The sequence below is a fragment of the Pleurodeles waltl genome, chromosome 9 (genome assembly GCF_031143425.1).
Source record: "Pleurodeles waltl isolate 20211129_DDA chromosome 9, aPleWal1.hap1.20221129, whole genome shotgun sequence".
In the NCBI taxonomy this organism is placed as follows: Eukaryota; Metazoa; Chordata; class Amphibia; order Caudata; family Salamandridae; genus Pleurodeles; species Pleurodeles waltl.
The window spans coordinates 371,603,379-371,627,774 of NC_090448.1; the positions used below are offsets into that span (position 1 = coordinate 371,603,379).

Genomic DNA, 24,396 nt, shown 5'->3' on the forward strand with positions numbered 1-24,396 from the left:
GTGGTCAATTTCTAATTGCCTTCCAAAAACCTTTTCATCCAGTGTCTTCCACTACATTGTCTCGCTGGGTGAAATGGATTCTTTCAGAAGCAAGTATAAATACTTCTAGGTTCGGTGCACATTCAGTAAAAGGTGCCATGGCTTCTAAGTAATTCAGTCTGGGTTCCCAGCTACAAGACATTATGAAAGGAGCAGATTAGTCTGCTGATTCTACATTTAAACTTTTTATCTATAAACCGATTCCTGATGTGGCTTCTTAGTCTTACAACAGTTTGATCCCACATAATCTGTAGCCTCGGATCCTGCCATAAAATAAAAAAAGTTCTAGCTTTCGTGTCAAGAATTTTTAATTCTATTAAGGACAATGAGGCAAGGATTATCTCACCGGGTCATTCATCAATACCATAATATATTGAAATTGTTTCTATGCAATGATAACAAAGGCAATTGTATTGCTTATGTTTTCCCTCCCATTTATGTTGAGGTCAGTTATGATGACCTCTGTTATAGAGTTCTGGATGATACGAGGTTTTATCTTATCTTATTGCAGATTCTGAGCAAAAGAATGGTTGACGGAAGATGGACCTTTCTTCTCAATTTCCAGTTTCGCACCAGTTGGTCCTCGAATGAGTTTGCGGTTATGCTCCTCCCACTGAGTCAAACAGTGGTTGTTCATTTCAGAGGCCTATCCAGTTGGGTGTGAAGACTCAAAGATCATCTCATGCCATCAGGCAAAGAAAGAGGAAGATGATGGCGCCGGAGGACCTACATATGATGCAGGGAACGTCACTGGTGCAGAGGACATGATGTCATCAAGAAATGTGAGAAATGTAATTTATTAAAGTTTATTTTAATTACCTGCTGTGTGTGTTTAATAATAAACACCAAAAGAGAAGCATAATCTTCGCCTCCTTGTCCTTAATAGAACTGAAAATTCTTGATGCAAAAGCTAGAACATTTTTAAGTGCTTACAAGGTTCAAAACATTGCAGGTCTAAAGGACACAAATGCATGCATAAAGGTGGTGGCATGTGTTACAAACAATATAATGTGAACAATACTATCATCTATTGTTATACACTAAGTGAAAAATCAAATACACGTATGATATAAACATTAAATGCATAGAGACAAACCCTTGCGTGATGTGCTTCTTCAATCAAGCTTTTTTCTCTGAAGTCTGGGAAGTGTACTCTGGTATATTCCATCATAAAACATGAAAACCAAACCCAGAATTTAAAGAAAAAAACCTGAACAGGGGCATCACATCTTGCATGGACCTTGGAAACATGCCAGCTATGTCGCAAAATGGTGTCTGCCGTAATTGTAGAGTTAAATCCATTGATTGGTAGATTGCACTGTGAGAAGGTGGTCTTATGATCGGAAAACTAGTTGATATTTTGAATTATTTTTATTGGCTACTGTGTTTTACAGTAAAGAAAAAAAAAGCTTAATCAGAGCCCCTCGCCCGGTCATAGAATGCCTTTTTGGGCAACATATTATGATTGGCTAATACGCTGTGATGTTTTTAAGATTGTACTGAAGATTCGTGGGATTTGTAGTTTATTGTATTTCGAATACTCTTTTATTGATGAGTATTCAAATTACAGAAGAGAAGGCATGATACTCTGCCCCTTGGCTGTCCTGACATAGATTCGCAAATCTGCCTTACAGGTTGGCTCCTAAAGAGTAAGGAGAGAAGTAAGATGATAGAATGGGTAACGTATTTTGGATATGCACATCTACAGGCACTGAGGGAGTAAAATACATCAGAAGCTACAAACGTACAGAACACCTGAGCGGACTACAGCAAGCGACGCAAAATTGATCCGAGGTAAACCCAATAATGATTCCCTTCGTCGATAGTCCATTAATCAAAGCCCAAGTGCTGCGGCGCGAATGCCAATTGACCACAGGAAGTTTCGCGTTCGGGGCGTGGTGTAGTGCGGCCGGATGGCTATCGTCTGGGTGGAAGTCACAAGAACGATAACGTTTGCATGGCTAATCGCGGTTTTACAGTAATCACTGGTCTGGACGCTGTTCATTAGGGACTGGTAATAGTCATCCAGAGTCGGGAGCCCGTTATGTGACAGAAAGCGTGGATCGCAGCAAGTACGTTCTGCGCCACAGTTACCTTGGTAGTAAGGGAGGAATAACTCGGGGGGGTCATCTGCGGCCCCCCATACTTTATTCAGCGAGAGTGATAGCTTGAAAATTCGGCCCATACTGCATGAAAGTCGATCCCTGCGGTGTGAACGGTTGCAGTGAAGAGCAGGGTTCTGTGATCGTCCTTGTTTGGTGTTCAGCAGTGCTTTAAATGGAAATATGGAACTGCAGGTACTCATTATTTAGAGCATCAGTACCTGTTTGCTTAAGTGCATTTACTGTTCCATTAAATGTATTGTAGGAGTGCCTAGAGGTACTCTACATTTCCAGCTGTAGAAGTGCAGGTTCCCAAACCGGAAAGTACCTGCCCATTTACAGCACTAGTGTTCAGATTCCACAGGGCACCGGACGCCCCCGTTTCGATTACCGCTTCTTCTGGATTGTTCGAGGCACAAATGTTTACTGACCATATGCCAGCGTCCGCACCTGATTGGCTGTATTACAATTAAACCGGAATGATGGGGAGCCCATGCAAATTACAAGGAAACCTCATACAAAACGCTGTTTATTCCCCCCCACCAAGGGCTCAACTTTTGATACTTTATTTTCAAGATTTTGTTTATCAGTTCATGTACGAGATTGGCTGACAGTGTCTGTGCATCCATTACAGCATACATTTTAGGACATCCTCATTCCTCACTCCTCATCCCTACTTCTCATCCATCATCCGTGCTTCTCTTCCATCATCCCTACTTCTCATCATCCCTTCTCATCCATCATACATCAACCCTACTTCTCATCCATCATCCCTACTTCTCATCCATCATACATCATCCCTATTTCTCATCCCTTATCCCATTTTCTCATCCCTACTATTCATCCATCATCCCTTCTTCTCATCCATCATACATCATCCTTACCTCTCATCCATTATCCCTACTTCTCATACATCATCCCCACTACTCATCCATCACCCCTGCTTCTCATCCATCATCCCTGCTTCTCTTCCATCATACATCATCCCTATTTCTCATCCCTTATCCCTGCTCTTCATCCCCACTTCTCATCCATCGTTCCTACTTCTCATCCATCATCTTTGCTTCTTTTCCATCATTCCTGCTTCTCATCCCTCATACCTGCTTCTCGTTCCTGTTTCTCATCCATTTTCCACCACTCCTACTTCTCATGCCTCAGCCATCATCCCTACTCCTCATCCATCATCCCTACTCCTCATTCCTGAGTCATACCAACACATTTTCAGTTTTGTGAAACACACCTTCACATTGATTGGTTGGAAACAGCCAATCAGAGTTATGAGGGAGGCCTGCATTCTATTTAACTGAAAAACATCCTCCTCATTGCATGTGCTGGGTGAAGAAGAAGGAGAGGAAATGCAACTATGTGTTTGTTTCCAATGAATTCATGGCTGTGCAACATTTAATTTAATTTAACTGTTTTTTTCTGTTTACACTAGCCTCTGAATCTATTTGAAAGCTATTTGAGTTTGGGAAATACAAGGAGCTCACAGCTTGGGCCATAAATCAGCTCTTGGAGAAAGAGCTTTACAGTTCATCGACAGTTGAACCAAACACCTTTCTGGTTTCAGTTTCATAAGTAGAAAGACAATGTTTAAAATTAACTCTGGTAACACTGCAATCCAATTCATCCAAATATTTTCTGGATTCATTTTTATTTGTGACAAATAAAATATTTACATCTAAGGCTACTTTTATATCTGGGAGATGAAACCAGAAAGGTTTTCAGTGACCTGTAGCTGAACATTCTATCCCTTTCTCCAAGAGCTGATTTATGGCCAAAGCTTCGGCCGCTTTGTATTTCCCAGACCAGCAGAGCTTTCTGCAGAGGCCTGTGTAAACATAAAACCACTTAGTTAAATAAAATGAAACATTGTACAGCCTTGAATTCATTGGAAACAAACACACAGTTGCATTTCCTCTCCTCTGTCTTCACCCAGCACATGCAATGAGAAGGCTGTTTTTCAGTGAAATAGAATGCAGGCCTCTCTCATAACTCTGATTGGCTGTTGCCAGCCAATCAGTGTGAAGGTGTGTTTGACAAAACTGAAAATGTGTTGGTATGACTGAGGAATGATGGATGAGGAATACGGATGATGGCTGAGGCATGAGAAGTAGGAATGATGGAATATGGATGAGAAGTAGGTATGAGAAACAGGGATGAGGGATGAGAAGTAGGAATGATGGGAAATAAGTAGGGATGATGGCACAGAAGTAGGGGTGATGGAAGAGAAGTAGGGATGAGAAGTAGAGATGATGGAAGAGAAGCAGGGATAATGGATGAGAAGTAGGGATGATGTATGATGGATGAGAAGTAGGGATGGTGGAAGAGAAGCAGGGATGATGAATGAGCAGTAGGGATGATGTATGATAGATGAGAAGCAGGGATGATGGATGAGAAGTAGGGATGATGGAAGAGAAGCAGGAATGATGGATGAGAAGTATGGATGATGGATGAGAAGTAGGGACGATGGAAGAGAAGCAGGGATGATGGATGAGAAGTAGGGATGCTGTACGATGGATGAAAAGCAGGTATGATGGAGGAGAAGTAGAGATGATGGATGAGAAGCAGGGATGAGAATTAGGGATGATGTATGATGGATGAGAAGTGCGGATGATGGATGAGAAGTAGGGCTGATGTATGATGGATAAGAAGTAAGGATGATGAAGGAGAAGCAGTGCAGATGGATGAGAAGTAGGGTTGATGGATGAGAAGTGAGGAATGAGCATGTCCTAAAATGGATGCTATACTCCATATTCTCCTTGGCCTCATTAGAAATCAGTCTTAGCAAGGAAGTAGATTTGTTCTGTTCATAGCTGCCAAGTTTTCTGAATCCTTATGTGTTTCATTGTTATGGTTTCAGTGTGTATATGAGTGACATTCTGCTGACAAACGTGTGACACTTTGAGTGACGCTTTCTCACAAGTAAATTAAAGTAATACCAATATTTGAGTGGCTGTGAATTTTCTATGACTGTATCAAGACATATTAAATAACAAGTTTATGCCTAAAAATAACCAGACCTGTTGATAATGCTTGTTAGCCTAGACCTATTGCTATTGCTTGTTAGCAGTACCAGATCAATGAGTAGTTACACTGATTATATTGAGTCATTATAATTAAATATTAGTTATGATTGGCTAGGTCTGTGGAAGGGTTACTATTCTTCAGAGCGTTTCAATCACTCCTGTTCTTCCCATCACACCACTAACCTTTGCAGTTTCTCCAGCTAATCTAATTCTAACTAGAGTTTTCAGTCATGCTCCACTATGCGCACCCAAACACTGTGTGAATTTACACACATATATTTGGAAAGATCTTAGTTCGCCTTTTAAGAGTCGCCTGTTGACGGGAAATAAAGTTTAGAACCACGGGGCTACATCCCTCACATTGATTAAATGGTTTAAGCATTGAAAAATCTATCTGGGCAGGTGCACTTCAGCCTATAAGTCCTGTATGTACCTGCCTGGATGCCAGACTTGGAGCCTCAAACTGGAGCAGAGTTACACTGCGACAGAAAATAGGCAGGAACGGTTCCTCCTAAGGGGTGTCGCCCCGCCTGCTGCGAGTCCAGCAGGCAAACACAAATAAATTAAATGCATAATAATGCCATTTTATATTGCCCTCACTTTTGCGTTGTGTACAGGGCAAGCATGAGGGCATGGGGTGGGGCTGCATCCTGCAATTGCAGGATGACTGCTGCCCCTTTCTGTGTGCATGTTGGGTTGTCCAGTTGTCTAGCTGCGGCCAGCCCAACATGCCTACTGTAAACCCAGCAATCCCCGGGCTGTCAGACAGCTGGGGGATTGCTGGCACAGTTCGCCAGCCTCAAAATGAGCATTGGGTTAGCCTGCTCCTACCAATCATGGAGCTGCTCTCACCCTGAAAACAGCATGACAGCAGCTCCAGGATTGGTTGGAATCCTGTTTCACTGAGCAGGAACGAAGTCCTTCCACTCCTGCTTGTGGAAGCGGGCGAGAAGTGCCGCACTGGGAGGGGGCAGCAAATATGGTGAGTTTGGCGCCATGGTGCCCCACCATATTTTAAACCTGCAGGCTGCCACTGAAAATAGGCCGGTGGCACCCAAATAAGAGGCTCCAATTGACGAATGAGACAGCTAGTGACCACATTTGCAAATCAGGGGGTGGGGAGGATGATGGCATTTTCAATTTGAACAGACACACTGTATAGGTACTTTGCAAGGAATGGGCAGGCTGAATGTATTTGTGCTCGCTGCAGGCTCTGTTTGTGGTAATATTAGGGAACCCTGCTGTAAAAACCATCCTGCCTGTCAACAAATCATGCCCACAAATAGCCAAAAAAGCCCAGCACATGCATTCACCTGTCTGAACAGCCCTTGTAGCAGATTGCTGAATAGGCCAGTCCTACCCTGCACATAAGGTTTGGGCAGATCAGAGAGCGCATGGAACTTGCTGGGCCTTCAGGCACAGCATAGTTGGCTTAGCATTGCTGCTGGGAGCAGCACCAAACTCAAAGCTTGCTCTCAAGAGCCGCCTTCTGCTTAGAGACTATGGGGGTCATTATGAGTCCACCACTTCACTGCCAGTGCGGTGAGGTCCACCCCCGGCCCTATTATGATTTTCCCGGTGGGTGGAAACAGTGTTTCTGCCCGCTGGCCCAATGGGAAACAGGGCCTTTACACAGGTGCAACAGCACCCGTCGCGCATTTCACTACCCGTAAGTCGGGCAATGAAATGAATGACAGGGCTGTCCATGGGGGACCCTGCACTGCCCATGCAAGTGCATAGGCAGTGCAGGGGCCACCATGGGGGGTGAGTCACCCATTCCGCCAACCTTTCCCTAGTGGTGTAATCCGCCAAGAAAAGGCTGGCGGAATGAGACTAATAATCCCCCAGGCAGCGCTGCCCTGTCGAATTTGAAACGCCGAGATCGCCAGGCTGCCTGGTGGCTGCGTTTTCACTGTGGCGTATCTGCCAGGGTCATAATATGGCAGGCGAACGCCACTACCGTGGTAGTCCGCCCACCATCCTTGAGTCTGGCGGTCCTTGGATCGCCAGACTCATAATGAGGGCCTATGTGTGTTTCTTGGGAGACACTTTGATCATGGTTTCAGGAGATGCGTACGAGAAATAATGTACATACATTGTTCAAACTTGCGCCAGAGGAGTTCTTCATGGCAACCATTGTCACCACTTAATTGGGCCTCGCTCACACTACAGAAAGATTAAACAAACGAGCACTAGTTGTGCTCAAGCCACACTGAAAGTATAGCTCCTCCAACAATACATGTGACAAACACATTTTAACATAGGGATGCAAGGAAGCACACTAAAATGTTTTAGAATAACCTTTGATGCATTGTACGTGGCAGGCCTATCTGTTATCCAGCTTTATTTTGATCAGTAATTGAAAGCCAAATACATGGTTTCTGGAGCAATTGGGTTATGGGGCTAGTTTTGAATGTCTTTTGATAAAATGATGATCATATTGACAAGACCATCCTCTGCAAACTAGACGATTCAGCTGAGATTCCCCAGATGTTATTTTTGCATGTGACTAAAGGCATATCTTGTTGATATACATATAGTACTGTTCCTATGTTAATTTCTTTGATGTAATTGTTAAAAAGTGGAATACTGAGAATGTCATTCCCATAAAAGAAGAATTGTGTGAACACACCAATAATTTGGGTTTTCCACATTTTTAGGTGCAAACCCATGCCACCTTATTTTAGCAAATGGATACTTTATTTAGCACCTGGATTATTACACAAAGTAGGTGTCAACCCGCATTAGTGGGTCCTAGATCAGGGTTTGGGAGTTTGGTTACTTATGATCTGGTTTTGTTTCCTAATTGAAGGAATTCTGGCACAGAATCTTTCTGTGTCCCAATTAATTCAATTACACATTACTTTTAACCCAGTCATACCCACATTTGGCTGTTCTCTTGATAAAGGGAAACTTATTAATGTTCAAATTAAACACCTTTTTATCATGTTAATCATTATTACAGCAAAATACAAATCATCTAGGCCTCCAGTATTTGAAGATTGGGTTAAGAAATTGTTGAGGCTTCACATCCTCAAGGGTATCGATTTTAAAAAGTCTGGAATTTCAGGATGCTTGATTTTATTAGTTTAGAAGGTATAATTATATTTTTGCTTTTTTTGATTCCCCCTCCCCCACCACATTTCGATCCAAGTTTTATGTGTTACCTATTTAGAATGAAAAAAAGATAAAACACAGGAAATTGACATTTTCAATACAACATGCATAAGAATTGGCAGCTAACAGCTGGCACTGAGTTGATTGCTGTTCTTAAGCAGATTGCATAAGGAATTACTCTGCATTTTACATGGTATGTTCATGTCTAATTAAGCAGGCTTATGGATTCATGTTAGAAGTTGAGTTTTTAGTTGGCAGAGTTATGCACCCTGTCCAAGCAAGAACCACAATCCTAGTCAGGGTAAGCTAGACACACAGCATAAATTAACCTGTGCTCACCCTCTGGTAGCTTGGCACAGGGTAGTCAGGCTTAACTTAAGAAGCAATGTGTAAAGTATTTGTGCAACATTTGAAACAGTAAAACAGTGAAAACACTACACAAAAAGTTACCACACCTAGGTAGAAAAAAGGATCTTAATTTAATGAACAAAACAAGACCAAAACAAACAAAAAATGAATAGAAGTCAAGTTATGAATTTTTAAACAATATCTTCAAATATAGTGCTTAAAAGTGCAAACTGGGGCTATGTGGTCGCAGTAGACTGGGTAAAATCTGAAAAGTCTGGCCGAGCGCATGTTGGGTACAGGGACCAAACATGACTTGCAGGAAAAGTACCTTGTTGCGCCATTGATAGGGCCCAATGCATGGAGTAGAAGAGGCGATGTGTCAGTGTCGATCCCTCTGGATGTAGGCAATGTGTTTATTCTGAGCTGCAATATTTGAGATGCGTCATTTGCAGTTTCTTAGCAATGTAGGCAATGTGTCATCATTGAGCTGTGCAACCAGCGATGCAATGTCTTTGTCCTCAGTGGCAGTGGCGATAGGTCAGGGGGAGGTGCGTTGGTTCCGCCCACTGCATTGACGTTGAAGTCTGGATTTTGTAGTTGCAGCACTTTACACCCACTTCCCAGGGCCCAGGACTGGATTGGTACCACTTGCCAGGGCAACACTTGCAGCAAGCAAAGTCCAGAGCCAGGTGCTGTTGCAGGTTGAATTGAACTATTTGATGTCCCTGAGACTTCCAAACAGGGGGCAAGCCAGCAAGCCCTTGGAGGCACTTTGGTTTTGGAGATGTAGAGGTGCAGGTCCAGTCCTTCTGACTCCCAGGCAAAAAGGGCAGCAGGTAGCAGTGCAGACACAGCAGAGCAGGACTCCGGCAAGGTACAGGAGAGTGACAGTCCCTTCAACAGTACAGCAGTCCTTCTCCCTGGCAGAATGTCATCAGGTCAAGAAGTGTACTGAGTTGGTAGGGTCAAAAGTCCAGTTCTTATACCCAGTGGTGCCTTTAAAGTTGGGGAGACTTCAAAGAGAGGCGCTTGAAGTGCACAGAGTCCCTGCCCTTCCTTCCCTGGTTCCAGACTCACTACTGGTGGTAATGCCTCCATTTGTGTTGGAACAGGACAGCCCATTCAGATGTGTCAGCTCTTTCTTCCCATCCTACCAAGGATGGGCCATCAGAATTTGATGGTCCACCTGTCACACATAAGCTCCCTTTGTTTGTGGCTGCACACAAGCCCAGCTGTCACCCACCCAGACATGTATTCAGAGACAGGCAGAAGGCACCAGGGGGCAGAAGTATCATTGTTACCGAATCGCAATTTGGAATTGCGAATACATACCAATCTGGTATTAGGAAGGGTGTGTTAAGGTTGTCCCTTCTTAATACCGAATCGCAGTGGTATGCAGGAATGTTTTGTGACCGAAATGCGGTTGCAAAACATTAGTATTTTACTACCTACTTCAAGTAGGTGGTAACCCATTCGCAAATGGGAAGGGGTTCCCAAGGGATCCGTTTCCCCTTTGTGAATGGTAGCGAAAACATTTTTTAAGAGCAGGACCACTGCCTGCTCTTAAAAAAAATGAAAAAAAACCTTTTCATTTTTCTTTTTTAAACGCACCCCGTTTTCCTTTAAAGAAAGTGGGCTGCATTTAAAAAAAAAAAAGCAATAATATCACAGACATGGTGGTCTGCTGAGCCCAGCAGGCCACCATCCCTCTGATTGTAGCCAATCACATTGGGTCGCAAATTGCGACCTACCTCATGAATATTAATAAGGGAGGTCGATTTGCGTGCTATTGAGAATCGCGAAATTAAATTACTGGAGTTTCATACCTTCAAATAGCGATTACCTAATTGCGATTCGCAGAAAATCACAATTAAGTAACCGCTATTCAAATAAAAGATACATCTGGACCTAGATGGTTTAAAGTAAGAAAATGGCAACTTTCTAAAAATGGCATTTCCAGAATTACAGTTTGAAATCCAACTTCACCATCAATTGTGATTTTAAATTATGATCCCAGAGACATCAAACTCGGGGTTCCCATCTCTTCCTAACTGGGAATTACACTTACAAAATGTAATAAGGTGATCCCAATGTTAACCTATGGGAGAGATAGGCCATGCAGTAGTGAAGAACTAATTTAAGAGTTTTTCACTACCTGGACATGTAAAATGTAAAGGTACATGTCCAACTACTCTTGGGGCTGTTCAGGGCCTACCTTAGGGGTGACTTATATGTATTAAAAAGGAAGGTTTGGGCTTGGCAAGAGGTTTAACTTGCCAGGTCAACATGGCGGTTAAATTTGTGCACACACAGGCTCTGCAATGGCAGTCCTGAGTTATGTTTAAAGGCCACAGAAGTGGGTGGCTTTTAATTTACAAGCCCTGGGCACAGGTAGTGCACTGTACTAGGGAAGTATAATTACATGAAATATACCAGTTGTGAATAGCCAATGTTACCATGATTTAAGCAGAGAGCAGCTGCACTTTAGCACTGGTTAGCAGTGGTAAAGCGCCCATAGTTCTAAAACCAGCAAAAACGAGGTCAGCAAAACAGGAGGCCAGAGGGCAAAAAGTTAGGATAAATCACGCCAACATGCCAGGTTTAACATTTAAGAACATCAGGATCTTTTTACTCATGCACTGTTACGCGTGCATATCAAAAACACCTTTATTTTCGCAATGTATTATTTCACAGATTCTTTTTGTCAACTTCAGTTCATCAAATAATTTGCTAAATGTATCCAAGTTAATTCTTCAAAGATATATGTATTTGTTCCCAATGCATTTCAAGGAGAAGCTGCCTTCTGTAGTGGCTAATTTATTTCGTATTTAGAGTGCAGCAAATATAATATCCTCTCAGGTGTCATTCTACAACTTTTGCATAAAAAGCGTATAAAGACCTTTCCAGATGCTTTATATCCTTTTAACTCGTACTGTTCCTTCACCATAATAACAGCATCATTTATTCACATTCTCCTATTTCATGACATTTCAATACCACATGCAGAGCCGGCTTTAGCGCTGGTGGCACACTGTGTGACAGTCTTTTTTGGCACCCGCCCACCCCATGACCACCTCCTCAGATTAACTCGCTACCACTCAGCAAATTTGTCCCTCATCTCTCCATAGCCCCCCTTTCACATGCATTAATTTGTTTTAAAGTGCTTGTAAAGGCTGGCTTTACTAATCCACTCAGCTATCCACATAAAATATAGTTCTGTTCTTTGCAGCCTGTACGTTAACTATCTTTATGGTGAGTCAGAGCTGCCACTGGACGAAACTCCCATCTCTCTACCTAGCAGGAACATTAATCACAAGAGGTATCTTGACATTTTCATTGATTCCTGAAGGCTGGACACACAAGCAACTTTTCAGCAGGTGCTTTTAAATTGCAAGTTTTGTAAGTTATTGATAAACACAGCACCACCCTGAGGTCAATGCCCCCAAATCCAGGTCAGCACAAAGTGCAGCCGCACTTCTCACAGGGCCCTAAAGCCAGCCCTGACCACATGTGCACTCTTTGCTTTCACATGTGGCATATCATTGTAATTTTACCTTTTTCCTTTATGGGAATGATGCACCATTTCATCTTTGATAATATAACTGGATTCAACAGTTTACGCAAGGATATGCTCCTACTTCCTGTTTACTTTGGAATCCTTTGTGCAGCTTGTTCTTTCATCGTTGGTGTAAGTTCCATCGCTCAACTCTCATTTTCATATTATTCTCTTTAAATAGTTATTTCAACTCTGTAACATATTTATTTCCTATCCAATTTGTGTATGTAATGCTCTTTATCTGTGTTAATTGTGATTATTGTTTTACATGGATTAAACATCATTTGTTCTTTCTTTTAAATTATATAAGCATTTTATACCTAATTTGTAATGGTATGCATAAACTGTTTCCTTGATTCGACATCATTTACTTTTTGGATGTAATGCTCCAGTTCCTCTCTGTTTCTGAGTACACCAACAAAAACTATATATCTCCCATAAAATAGCAGATTTTTCCATTCACTATTTTCTAAAACACCTGTTTATAGTATTTAATTTAGATGTTGGTTATTAGTGGGGCTACATTCAATCCCATTGAAACTTCAGTCACCAATAAAAGAATTCTCTTTCCACTTAAAATAAATGTAGATCAGTATGGTCTCCCATAATTGCACGAGAAAACGTATTTGCATCACAGTGTACTAAGAATAACAATGCCTGTTCCACACATTTCATGTTCTCTGTGTGAATAATATTGGTACATACGGTATGTCCTTCCAGTAAATATTTATCTCATTTGACTACAGTTTCCTCCAAAAGTTAGTTTCTTGTATGGATGATTTAATCTCTATCTCAATAGAATTTTTCAGAAAAGAAATCAAGATATATTGCTTAGGTTGAAACAAAGAATCGTTCCCAACCTTAATGGGCAGAATTGCATATCATATTGACCTCTCGGTATATTCTGCATTATGTACTGGTATTTTCAGAAATAGTGGCGAAAATCCTTCACTTTGTCAGTAATCCTAGTATTTTATTTAGCTTATGTCTCAACGTTTTAATGCTATATATGTATGCTCATGTTTGCTTTCTTTCTAGAAGTATGTAAGTTTCTTGTAGATATGATTCTACTTTCTGTTCATAGTAACCACTATCCAACAAAACTAAACATCCATTTTTGTCTGCTTTTTTTATTGTTTTTTTTCAGTTTGTCCGCTATTTGTCTCTTTTTATTTGAACTATTACTCCTTTTCATCATGTATTTCAAATTTAATTAGTTTCAGGTCGCTCAATAAAGATATCCTAAAATGATTAATGGGTTATTTTGTTTGGTGGCATAAACTGACCGGTAATTGCCTTATTTCTTGTGTGTAGGTTCTTGTACATTTAGAAAGAAACTATTTTATGATCTTTCCAATGAACTTGTATGCATCATAATTCATTGTCAACCAGTTTGCTGTACTGCTTGGAATGAATGTTATCAATTATTTAAACAATTTCTCCTAGTTTTGTCAGTTTAGATAAAAACTAGACTTACTTCAAGCTTCTTCCTCCATGCCAGTTTCCTTCCTGATTTTCTTTTTTTGGGATCAGGATCTAAAAACAGCCTTGTTATTTGAAGTTTTGATTCACTGTACGTTTGCTCCACAGGGACCAGTTCTCACCTCTTTATTTCTATGTTGACAAGAACTTGTGATTTTCTTGGAGACAAAGTCCATGTTCTCTCCAACGTGTTTCTTATTTTTCACATTCTGCTGCTCTGTGCACAGATGCACCTAATCTCTGAGGCAGTCATGCGTCCCTGTGTACATTTTCTTATTATTCAATGTTCAGTCTCCTTTTTAGAACCAACCTGTTCCAGTGTTTGGTATATATATATATTTTTAAATGCAAATTTTCCAGTTTATGTTTCAGTGATTTGATTTCTGTAGATTGATTTTCCAACATTTTAGACAATCCTTCAATTGTTATTAAAATTGTATGAAGACACTGTGCTTTAAATAATTTGTGCCATTTTCCACCAAATGTTTCTTGATCTCCCTTTCATAACGTTAGTTTCAGTGGGAGCTAGGACCCCTCTTTATCTTGTAAAACATTACAGTTTTCTACCAAATTAGGTTAATGTAATTAATTTTTTACATTCTTTTCTACAGTTACGCCAATCTCCTAATTTTCTCTTGCAGTGACTCTGTCTGATTAACTAGGCAATATTTTAATTAACGAAACCAATAATCCTCTTGCAATCTTCATTAGATAATTAGTTATCAGTTGACTCCTTTGTAATCTGTCCTATTCCTTTGAATTACATTTCAAATGGTGCTGAAGTGTATTCCTGCTTGCAACTAGAATTTTCTTTGGGGCTGAGGAGTAGATGTTATGTTTTTATGAACTGTGGCATATTAAAACACCAAATGGATGCACATACCATGCTGGGAAACACCATGAAATAGGAAACACAAAAACAATGGCATTAGGGTAAAAATCAAAGAAGTTATCTGACACGTCGCTTACAAATAACATTTAGCATTTATATATTCATACCAAGAGCAATGAGGACATTTAGTAAAAAGTCCATACAGAATCAGCAGATGAGAGTAGGAGCATAACAGTGTTAAACAAGCAATCCTTGATATGTCCTGTTTGGGATGCTTTGAAATAAAGTCAATGAGCAGGGTTAAACAGGAAGTTACAACAGTCATTGTGATCTCGTTGGGAGGATGCTTGCGGTTTCCCTGTGACCTCTCTGCATCTGTATAGCGAAAGATGTGAACATAAGAGAACCCCATATGTCATGTGGCCATGATGTTGGATGTTGATGCGATCCTTACAGCTCAGCATATTAGTTGCAAAGACAGAATTTCTAAACTAATCAGACTTTTTGAGGGCTGTACCCTTCAGGCATGACACCTTGATGCAACACGTAGGAAGGAGAAGGAGCAGGGATGTTAATTTACAATGTTGCCTGGGCATATCTGTAACCCAGTAATGCTGGTAAAGGGCTCAGGCCCAAAAGTGATGTAGTGATCTGTGCAATGATACTTCTCGCCAGGCGAAATGCAAGAAATCAGTACTGTAATGGCATATATGGCATGGAGGGTTGGTAGAAGTGGCAGTTTTATGGTTGGGAAAGTCAGTTTATAAAACATGCATGTTAGACTGCTGTTTGAATACATCAACAGTGATTGCTCAATCTCAGATCCAAGTTTGTGTTCCAAGCGGTAAGAGCAGAACTCGTCACCTGCATCCAACTGGAGATGAAAAACCTGTGTAGCCTATTTACCCATCTGTGTTGAGTGCAGCCAGATGACTACAGTTAGTGGTGTAAATTTGGCTGGCTGTGCTGGAAAGGAGTGGTAGTCAGTGTGCATGTGAGTTTTAGTGTAACATAGTTGAAAATTACTACTGGAGAGCAAGTGTGATCGCTTGAAACCTGGACAAGAGCATGGTGCAACCGAATGGAAATTGACACAACGGCATGTACGCAAGCAGCACATGAAAAATTGTATAGGAGACTCAGCTCCCCAATATTGTATTCCCCTTAAGATCACATGAACCAATACCCATTACACTTGCTCACTTGATTGGAGGTACGCTCCGACAATTAATTATATGGGAGTTACAGGTGGTGGGTGACATAGTCCACTGAGCTGAGGAGGAGCTATGCTGCGGACGCATGTCGCCAGTTCACCAGCTCACTGCATGAAGGACGGATCTTGCAGCAGCACTTATGAATCAGCGGCCCGCTTTTCTTGGACCAACTTGACTTGGCTTGGTGCGGCTGGTTGGGGCCAGGGAGGGGTTGTCCCCTCCCCGACTCCTGCTACTGTTTCATGGCTCCATTGCCTTCCATTGCCTCCTGTAGTCACAACCGGCTCGTTGTGCTGCTCATGCATAGACATGAAGTGGGGACTGACACATCACACTCTGAAGCAGCAAGCAGTGTCTAGTGGTGTGTACCACGTCAAGGCCTACGTGGAGGACTGGAACCGGGAGTGAGACATGAAGCATGCAGTGTTGAGGTTGGGGTTTGTAAGGAGCTTCTCCTGCCACTCTGGCCTTGCCCCTTACCCAGAAAGCATAGACCAGAGACAGACTTCACGATCTAATCTCAAGCCTAACAAAATTGGTGTGCCTATAAGCTTATTACTAGGATATAACAAGCATCCACACTGGCACTCCCCACCTCAGTTACGCCCATCAAAGGGGTCCTCGAGCAGTAAGTCTGTACAAGAATAAGCAGTATATGAAGTCCTATGGAATTATACTGAAACGCTGTGCAATTGCTACTACCGTGGACAGCAGTTTACAACTGATAGCCCGCACCAGCCTGAACCATTTGTTGCCTGCTGTCCAGCTACAGCCACAGCATCAGCCACAGCTACAGGATCAGCAACTCCAGCTACCTTGCAAACGAGAAGTCACAGGGAGCCTTGAGGGGGTGAGCTATGGGGCTGTACTCAGACCCTGCAAGTGTGAGCCCGGGAGCCAGCAGAGGCGGCCCAGCTAAGACTGAGTGCGACTTGGGGGTGTACCCCGATGAGCTCCCACTCACTGCCTACTGTCTGGGGGGCTCAATCGCAAATTAAAGCAATATTGGCATTTAGAACTGACTATGTCAATGGAAGTGGAATCATCAACGGAAACATTAATGGATCAGATGGCAACAGCAATGGCAAGGTCAATAGCTCGGCCTCGGGAGCTGTGCCAGCGAGGTCGGACATCAGTATTTGCCCAAATGGGAAAGTCTCCCACCGAGTGTTTGAGATGTGCAAACTCAACGCCAAAAATCAGAGAAGATTGGAGCTAGAGGAGATCAAAGTCCAAGGAAAAATGGACCAGGGACAGTTGCCCGCTTTTTCTGGCCAAGGCACTATATCCAACTAGATCACACTGAAGCAGTCATTTAAAAACTAAAACTCAAGAGGCTGGCCAGGTGAAGGGAAGGGTGTTAATTCCGGCCTAGCTAATGGAAAACTAGGACGAACAGCACCAACTCATGGAATACCATTCATAAGTATTTCACAAGGGCAAATGCAGTGCTACAAAATTCCCCAACGGGTAACACTCACCGGGCAATGCAAAACATATCACCTACTTCCATAACTAGGTTAACCTCAGTGATAACTACACCAATGGAGAAAACAGGCAACCTGGAAGACCTAAATAATAAAAAATGCATTACATTTTCCCCTAAAATAGGCACAGTTCACAAGACCGCCGAGATCATAGAACTCTCTTCAACAGCTATTGGGGGCAACAGCTCAAAGGCATTCAAATATGGCCCTCTTCAGAATGACTAAACCGATTAATTAATCTGGGCAGAACCCGATGGGCCTGTGAAGAGATGGAAGACAGTGACCCATGGTCATCAATTTATTAATCATCAACCTGATAATGGGCGAAAATGGCTCACTGATAAGGAGAGTAATAGATTGAAATGTTCAACTCCCATAGGTAACTCTAAGGAGATGCGGTGGGCATTGTATTACATCAATAATCTAGTTTCTGGCTGAGCATATCCAATTTCTTGTTGAGCGTTAACACACCTGAGAAGCATTTGTATGAGACCTACTTGGACTTATAATTTATGAGCCTGGCATTATAGGGCTTTGACGGCCACTAATAAGAAGGAGTTGACCGTGTTGAAGATTGTATCGAGTACAATTGTATTTCCCTTCTGTGATCCTGTCATAGTTTGTGAGGGGCTCTCTCTTATAGGTGTGAACCCCTGACTCTCCTCTTGTCGTAAAAGCCACGGCTCCCCATACACCTGTAGTGTTGCCCTCCCTAGCTGATTCTGATATGTATCTCAAACATTCAGGGGCTTAAGGACTGAGTAACCCCCTTAGGGGTCTGATTCTTGAGCGCACACACACAAGGAAGAAGATGGTGTGGGCTGCAACGCCATAACAGATAAACTAGCTACACTACCCAAACTGCTATCAACCTTAGTAAGCCCAGCTATAGTCCTGGGTCAGACATCCCCTTCTGAAATAATCAAACAAAAGAGCAGGTCATGGAACATCCAGGTAATGACCCTATTGCAGGCATCACAAGGAGCCTTATTCACACAGACGCAGGCAAGCAAAGCAGCCCAAATGTTCAGGTTGAGAAGGTTCCATTAGGAGAAGAAAAAACAAAGATATCTGTAAGATTGAACAGAATGGAGTAGCCTCCTTCACAAGCCCATTAGACATTCTAAAAACAAATGTTAATGCAAATGAGGACTTGCAAAAGGAGAACTGGGAGACCGAATTGAATAATCCCCTTCACAATCCCAGTAGACATGTTAAAAACAAATGCTGAGGCAAATGAGATTAGATATAATGAACTTGCAACCACTACAAGAGCCAGAAAATGTGCAAAGACCTTTATCACGCTGGGAAAAGAAAAAGTTGCGGAAATCCATGAAAATAAACAAAAAACACATACATTACATTTAGAAAGTAAAGAAATGCATATTGCAGGGACCATATCCGACAACAACTGAGGAGGAGCAGGGTCAGAATAGTAACCGGGGAAAAACAGATATCTATCCCATCTTCCATCCAAAGGCACCTGTGAAAGAGCATAATACATCATTTTCGAAGATCTGCCCATATACATTCCATGTGCAAATTATGCCACTATCAACACCGCAGGAGGATACTCTCCCAGCTCAGATGGCCAAAAGCTGAAGCTTGTTGATAACAAGGGCAATGAATCCCACATAACCATAAGAGCAAATTATGTGGTATGAGAGCACTGCATTGTCTCTGAGCAACATGACAGTCATGTAGTATGGAAGGTAGAGACTCAACCTGGCACTAAAGGCAGTCACTCTACCGTCCTCAAGGAGGAGGATGGCTATCGGCTGACACAACAGCAATATTGATCTTCATGCCAGATTTCAACTCAAGAGGACCTTGGGACACCCTAAACAGGTCGAGCATTCTACGCTTCCTAAAAACATACCATCTTTAGCATACCATACCTCTGAGCACCTCAAGACAATAAAATGTAAACCTTTCTCCTGGATCAGTCACAAATAATCAACATTAACTGAGTGGACAGATACCACTGGTGTTAGAAACTTCATAAAGGAAAGTAAGCGATTTGTGGAATAGGGCATTCTCATTAATGAGCCTGTGATGCAAAAATATCCTTATATGTTAATTAAAAAAACAAAGTGCCACTTCTGTGCCACAAGGGGTCATACACATACTGAGAGGCACAAAGCAACCAGTTGCCCAAGCATGGGAGGAACAAATTATAGTGCAATTGACAATCAGCCGGGGAGATAAGACACAAAGCAACCCTACAGTTGTCTACACCCCCCACGATGACCAATCGAACTGGGGATGGCTAACGGCTGCTCTAATAACTAAGGACCAATAGACTTTCTAATACTATGGAAGAAACTAAAAAAGAAGGCTAGACACACTATAAGGGTAATAAACTGGAATTTCGCAGGACTGAACACTCTGCTGGAGAAGAAAGTTGTGCCTGATTATCTGAGCACAGGGGACATTCTGTTCCTGCAGGAAACCTGAACCACTTCACCCACATCAATTCCAGGCTATCACGCTATTCATATGTCCACACAGATGAGGAATCTTTTGGGGAGACCCACCGGCGGTCTCTTCATCTTAGTAAATCTCGATGTTCAGTTAAAAACTAAGGAGGTAAAAAGTCTCAACTATGAAATGCAGGTGCTTGAACTGTTAGGCCTAGTGATAGATGGACAGCCCACGCCTACTATACTCATAACGGTTTATATCAATTTGTGAAAAGGAAGGTAAAAAAAAAGTCGTCTTTGACATCTGCAACCAGATTCGGGCCACCTTTATGAGCACCCAGGCCACAAAGTTATCCTGTTTGGAGGCTTTAACACACTCAAGTTCGGCCAACCACGAGGAGACCAAAAGGACGTAAACCGAAATAAACTAGAGTCTTGCATTAAAGAACTTGACCTGTGCACATGCAATGAGAAGGGTTGCTCAGTGGGCAGATCACAACCCACGTTCAGAAATCTTTCAACACTGGACTGCATGTTCTTGAGTAAACACCTGCAAACAAGATGCAAGGCATATCAATTCCTAACTAGAACAGAAAGTGACCATCACCCCTTGTCAATTAAGTTCAACTTGAGCTCTAATACCCATGTGTGTGTCATCCGTGCTGGACAACCGCTGACAGCCGAAGCCAACCCCCTACTAAAAAGAATAAAGTGGTGGCCTGCTAGCAAACACCAGTATCAAAAGTGGAAAGCACAACATAGCACCCTCGCTCAAAAAACTACTTTAGTAGAGAAAGATTAGGGGGCTTTAACCAGTTTGGTGCAAAAGACGACTTCAAGCCGTCCTCACACACAAGCAGAAAATCCCTCTGGTGCGTGCACCAGAGGGGTTTCCTTTAACTAAAATTTTGAGGGGGCTGGGGAAGAGCTTCCCCACCTCCCGAGACAATTTTTTTTTTTTCTTTCATTGAATTGGCGATCAGCGCGCATGGTGCGCTGCTGTCATCCAACTGAAAATGAAAGTGAAATGATCCGATCGGCTCATTTCACATTCACTGCATCGGTGCTTGAGTGGGCAATCTTAGCAACCTGAGCACTGATTCAGACAAGAGAGGTATCAATGAAAAGGGGAGAATCTCCCCTTTCCAATGGTACGTTTCCCTAGTTGATCCCTGCTTGGGAATTCACCCACTAGACACCAGGGAGGGCGGATTGGACCATTGGGCAAGGGCTTGTGCCCCCTGTAAGGAAATGCCTCCTTGGCATGGTTACCCCCTGACTTTTTGCCTTTGCTGATGCTAAGGTTTGATTTGAAATTGTGCTGAGGCCTGCTAACCAGACCCCAGCACCAGTGTTCTTTCCCTAACCTGTACTTTTGTTTCCACAAGTGGCACACCCTGGCATCCAGGTAAGTCCCTTGTAACTGGTACCCCTGGTACCAAGGGCCCTGATGCCAGGGAAGGTCTCTAAGGGATGCAGCATGTCTTATGCCACCCTGGGGACCCCTCACTCAGCACAGACACACTGCTTGCCAGCTTGTGTGTGCTGGTGAGGACAAAACGAGTAAGTCGACATGGCACTCCCCTCAGGGTGCCATGCCAACCTCACACTGCCTATGCAGTATAGATAAGTCACCCCTCTAGCAGGCCTTACAGCCCTTAGGCAGGGTGCACTATACCATAGGTGAGGGCACAAGTGCATGAGCACTGTGCCCCTACAGTGTCTAAGCAAACCTTAGACATTGTAAGTGCAGGGTAGCCATAAGAGTATATGGTCTGGGAGTCTGTCATGCACGAACTCCACAGCACCATAATGGCTACACTGAAAACTGGGAAGTTTGGTATCAAACTTCTCAGCACAATAAATGCACACTGATGCCAGTGTACATTTTATTGTAACATACACCCCAGAGGGCACCTTAGAGGTGCCTCCTGAAACCTAAACCGACTATCCGTGTAGGCTGACTAGTTCAAGCAGCCTGCCACACACCAGACATGTTGCTGGCCACATGGGGAGAGTGCCTTTGTCACTCTGTGGCTAGTAACAAAGCCTGTACTGGGTGGAGGTGCTTCACAGCTCCCCCTGCAGGAACTGTAACACCTGGCGGTGAGCCTCAAAGGCTCACCCCCTTTGTTACAGCACCACAGGGCACTCCAGCTAGTGGAGTTGCCCGCCCCCTCCGGCCACGGCCCCACTTTTGGCGGCAAGGCCGGAGGAGATAATGAGAAAAACAAGGAGGAGTCACTGGCCAGTCAGGACAGCCCCTAAGGTGTCCTGAGCTGAGGTGACTCTGACTTTTAGAAATCCTCCATCTTGCAGATGGAGGATTCCCCCAATAGGGATAAGAATGTGCCCCCCTCCCCTTGGAAGGAGGCACAAAGAGGGTGTACCCACCCTCAGGGCTAGTAGCCATTGGCTACTAACCCCCCAGACCTAAACACGCCCTTAAATTTAGTATTTAAGGGCTCCCCAGAACCTAGGAACTCAGATTCCTGCAACCTAAGAAGAAGAGGACTGCTAAGCTGAAAAACCCTGCAGAGAAGACGGAGACACCAACTGCTTTGGCCCCAGCTCTACCGGCCTGTCTCCCCCCTTCTAAAGACACTGCTCCAGCGATGCTTTCCCCAGGGACCAGCGACCTCTGAATCCTCAGAGGACTGCCCTGCTCTAGAAGGACCAAGAACTCCCGAGGTCAGCGGCTCTGTTCACCCAAGACTGCAACTTTGTTTCAAAGGAGCAACATTAAAACAACTGTGTTTCCCGCCGGAAGCGTGAGACTTGCTACTCTGCACCCGACGCCCCCGCTCGACTTGTGGAGAAACAACGCTTCAGGGAGGACTCCCCGGCGACTGCGAGACCGTGAGTAGCCAGAGTTGCCCCCCCTGAGCCCCCACAGTGACTCCTGCAGAGGGAATCCCGAGGCTCCCCCTGACCGCGACTGCCTGACTCTCAGATCCCGAGGCCTGGTAAAGACTCTGCACCCGCAGCCCCCAGGACCTGAAAGATCGGAACTCCAGTGCAGGAGTGACCCCCAGGAGGCCCTCTCCCTTGCCCAGGTGGTGGCTACCCCGAGGAGCCACCCCCTTGCCTGCCTGCATTGCTGAAGAGACCCCTTGGTCTCCCATTGATTTCTATTTGAAACCCGACGCATGTTTGCACACTGCACCCGGCCGCCCCCGTGCTGCTGAGGGTGTACTTTCTGTGCTAACTTGTGTCCCCCCCGGTGCCCTAAAAAACCCCCCTGGTCTGCCCTCCGAAGACGCAGGTACTTACCTGCTGGCAGACTGGAACCGGGGCACCCACTTCTCCATTGAAGCCTATGCGTTTTGGGCACCACTTTGACCTCTGCACCTGACCGGCCCTGAGCTGCTGGTGTGGTAACTTTGGGGTTGCTCTGAGCCCCCAACGGTGGGCTACTTTAGACCCAAACTTGAACCCCGTAGGTGGTTTACTTACCTGCAAGAACTAACAAACTCTTACTCCCCCTAGGAACTGTGAAAATTGCACTGTCTAGTTTTAAAATAGCTATATGTGATTTATTTGAAAACTGTGTATGCTATTTTGATTATTCAAAGTTCCTAAAGTACCTACCTGCAATACCTTTCATTTGAAGTATTACATGTAAAATTTGAACCTGTGGTTCTTAAAATAAACTAAGAAAATATATTTTTCTATACAAAAACCTATTGGCCTGGAATTGTCTCTGAGTGTGTGTTCCTCATTTATTGCCTGTGTGTGTACAACAAATGCTTAACACTACTCCTTTGATAAGCCTACTGCTCGACCACACTACCACAAAATAGAGCATTAGTATTATCTCTTTTTGCCACTATCTTACCTCTAAGGGGAACCCTTACTATTCCTTACTTTGAAATAGTGCATACAGAGCCAACTTCCTACACCGCCCTAAACCAAATGTAATCCTACAGACTTTCTGGCACCCCCCCCCCCCCCCAAGAGGGATAAATTGGGAGAGTTATCCCATCTGCTCCTTCCCCCCCTCCGTGGGGCAGGAAGTTCACTTGACACCCGGGATTACTTTTTTGTATTACTAGGGTTGGGGGCTACCAAGCATGGGCATGGCCATACCACCCCCACCTCCCCCCCCTCCAAAAAAGGGAAACAGTTTGTCTGCCCCCTGGAATAGAGGGGGCAGAAAGCCCACTAGAAACAAGAGATTTCTTTTTTTTTTTTTGTACCACCCCCTCAAAAATGGGGAAACAGCCTTTATGCACCCATCCCAGGGCAGATGGGGTAATTATCCCCGATCTGCCCTTGGCGGAGGGGGGGTAGAAAGCCTACTGTATGGCAGCAATATATACTTTTATAAAATAATGGGGTGGGTCCTTCCCAGCCTAAAATCAGCCCCCCCCCCACTCCTAAAATCTCAGCAGTTTTTCTTGTGGGTGTTGTTTTTACAAATGGGCCAGTGTTATCCCACTTGCAGTAGTGAACAGCTGCACTTTTTTGGTTTGGATAGGCTGCCACCTAGAAAAACTACCAGACCCAGCTAGTTCTGAAAAATAGACATCTGGGTGACTCCAGGGTGCTGTGCTTCACATGCATCCCACCCCATTTTCTTACACACAAAGCCGTGCAACCTCAAATGCTGACTAAAACACACACATTTTCCTCACATTTCTGTGATGGAAACTTCTGGAATCTGCAGGATTCCACAAATTTCCTATCACCATGTGTTGCCCCACTTTTGCCGATAACAATGCTGCACAGCTTGTGTGGTTGGGCCTAGTGCCAGTGACAGGAATG

General features: G+C 43.6%; 1 protein-coding gene across 4 annotated transcripts in view; it reads left to right on the top strand.

Annotated features, from left to right (window-relative positions):
- Positions 1-1,586: 1,586 nt before the first annotated feature.
- Positions 1,587-24,396, top strand: part of LOC138259317 (transcription elongation factor SPT5-like) — a 197,876-nt gene continuing 175,066 nt past the window's right edge. Inside the window, exon 1 of one of the 4 annotated variants that reach the window (XM_069206947.1) lies at positions 1,587-1,833. The gene's annotated coding sequence lies outside the window, so the exon portion shown is untranslated. Of the gene's footprint in view, positions 1,834-1,944; positions 2,112-24,396 lie in introns of those variants that run through there. The other 3 variants (XM_069206948.1, XM_069206949.1, XM_069206946.1) reach the window with 3 other exon arrangements.